This window comes from Cyprinodon variegatus, unplaced genomic scaffold (genome assembly GCF_000732505.1).
Source record: "Cyprinodon variegatus isolate N-32 unplaced genomic scaffold, C_variegatus-1.0 Scaffold529, whole genome shotgun sequence".
Lineage (NCBI taxonomy): Eukaryota > Metazoa > Chordata > Actinopteri > Cyprinodontiformes > Cyprinodontidae > Cyprinodon > Cyprinodon variegatus.
This window is the reverse complement of record NW_015150982.1, coordinates 50,752-53,165: the sequence shown is the minus strand read 5'-3', so window position 1 is coordinate 53,165 and position 2,414 is coordinate 50,752. Positions and strand designations below refer to the sequence as shown.

General features: G+C 33.8%; 1 long non-coding RNA gene across 1 annotated transcript; it reads left to right on the top strand.

Annotated features, from left to right (window-relative positions):
- The first annotated feature begins 1,224 nt into the window (after nt 1-1,224).
- Nucleotides 1,225-2,034, top strand: LOC107095210. Its single transcript, XR_001481726.1, has 3 exons — nt 1,225-1,268; nt 1,533-1,645; nt 1,978-2,034. It is a non-coding gene; the product is annotated as an uncharacterized LOC107095210 (long non-coding RNA).
- Nucleotides 2,035-2,414: the final 380 nt, after the last annotated feature.

Here is a 2,414-nt window from a genome sequence, read left to right as displayed (position 1 = left end):
ATTTAATGCCAGTAAACAGTCTTACCACTNTGCAATCAGTCGTCTTTGCCCTGCTTCTATTTAATGCCAGTAAACAGTCTTACCACTACTTAACACATGCAATATGGTTAACAGGCTATGCAAGTTTGTACATATATATTCCCTGCATATACATGTTAGATTTTGAACTGCTCTAATAAAAATAAGTTTTAATGCAAAACGAAAACACCCACAAACAATAACCCTACACACAGTAGTTGTCAATATACTTCACCTTTTGAAAGCTACAGCAGGGAAAATGAAGAGCAAGTACAGACTTAAAGCAGATATGGTAAATTTAAAAAGAATCCATTTGTAAATTTTTTCTCACCTCACCATAATTTCCATTCAGATGTGGAGGGCGTGGCCCTAGGAAGAAGGTAGTTAGTGGAAGCACTGGCACTGGTACTGGGATCTTAAACGTTGGGTACTTTGGTTATTGGTTAACAGTCGATTAAGCACTCTGTCCTAATAGCAATTATTATTATTATTTATTTTTTTAATGATAATATTGAGACGAGTGGCATGAGAGAATATTGTAAATATTACATTGATAATCAAGAGTAACTTTTTGGTTCACAACAGGGCAGAAAAAGTCAATATTGCACTTTCAACCCTTTAAATATTTTTTTTGCATTGTCTGATTGTTGTAAACCAGTCTCTAGACGTCGGTAGTCACAGCATCAAAAAGTTTGGGAACTCTGCTATAGTTCATTTGACCATCCAGCCTGAACGCACAGGAATATGTTGTATCTGCCTAGGCTACTGTCTTTGCAGTACTTTATAACTTCTGTTCATTTGCATATTTGCAGGGAATTTGCACTCCTCAAGCCAACCGTACTAAAAATACATTCTTTGTACATTATGAATAAGACTTTAGACTCTATAGCTTCACTTATCTATCTAACCCAGTATTTCCTCCTCAGTTCTGAATATAAAATAATCTAGTTGTGCAAAAATTATTACTCTTAAATAGAAAATCACAACTGAGAGTGTGAATCCACGAAAGAAAGATACATTAGGACCAAAACATCATTTTTTTAAAAATGACCAGCATCCTGCGTCATTCTGCCTTAAATGGATGAATTTATGGAAACCGTTCCATAGTGGATGTAGCTGATCTTATCTCGATAACTAATGATTGATCAAAAAAATGTTTATCTTGCAGTTTCTCTTTTTCACCATGGATGAGTTTGTTCAAGATATATTAAGTCAGTGGGAACTAAGTGAATGGATATACAGATTTAAAGGTAAGCTTTAGGTCAGTGTTGTAAGCTCTGTAATGTATTTGTAATATTCTGCCCTAAAGCAATAGAAAGACAGCCAACAAGACAGCAATATCACAAATTGTTTTGTTATGTCAAGGAAATATTTAGATCAGTAAAAAAGAACAGGACTATCAGTTTTCTGTTATTGCCTTCATAGTGTTTTAAACAATGCAAACATAAAAAAAAAAAAAAAAACAATTGTGTGTAGGTAAGAATGAACAAAATGTGATTTTTTTGTTGTTGCAGATCAAGCAGTTGACCATGAGAGTTTTTATTATCTTGAAGATCAAGACATCAATGAGTTGATTCCAAAAGTTGGACAAAGAGTTAAATTCAAGAAGAGACTCAGGGAGTTAAAGGTAAAAGCCAAATAAGAAAGTGACTATCCATTCCTTACGTGTCTATAAGATAATGCGGGTCAGGTTAAATTAAATTATTACCATCCATCCATCATCCATCCATCGACTGCAGCTTATCATCAGGGTCAAGTGTGGCTGGTAAAAATATCTCCAGGAGTCAAAGTTTTAAAGACAGGGTACTCCCTGCCAGTCCTTTGCTGGGCCCTTGTGGATATTATAGCAGATTATGAGATCAAGTGTGGACTTACATTGATGGTGTTTACAGACAAATCTTAATTCCTCATCATTATTAAATAACTGTTTTTAAAGACTAACAGTCCTCTGGTTTGCAGGAAAATCCTTCTAATCAGAAACAAAGACCACTGCCAGATAAAGATGATCTGTCCTTGGTATGAATTGTTATATTTTTTTCATCTTTTGTTGCATTATACACAAACTATCTTATTTTCTTGAGGCTTGAAGACTATAGCCATTTTAATGATTTAGGAGTAATGTTTTCCCTTTACTCTTGTTTTCAAGTGCTATTCTACACTTATATTTTATCGGAAAGCAATGAATTTGCATTTAGTATTATTATTTAACTTAAGAAACATTATCAAAGCCTACTGCAATTGGTTTGAGTTATTTCTCTGCTTTTTCCCAAGTCTTTGCATTCATCAAGAGTTACAGGTAAGCAGCGAAATATGTCATACTATGTTTTGTACAATATGTTTGTCTTATGAAACAATCCTATGAAAATTGCAAACATAAGATCTATTTTTCTAACTAG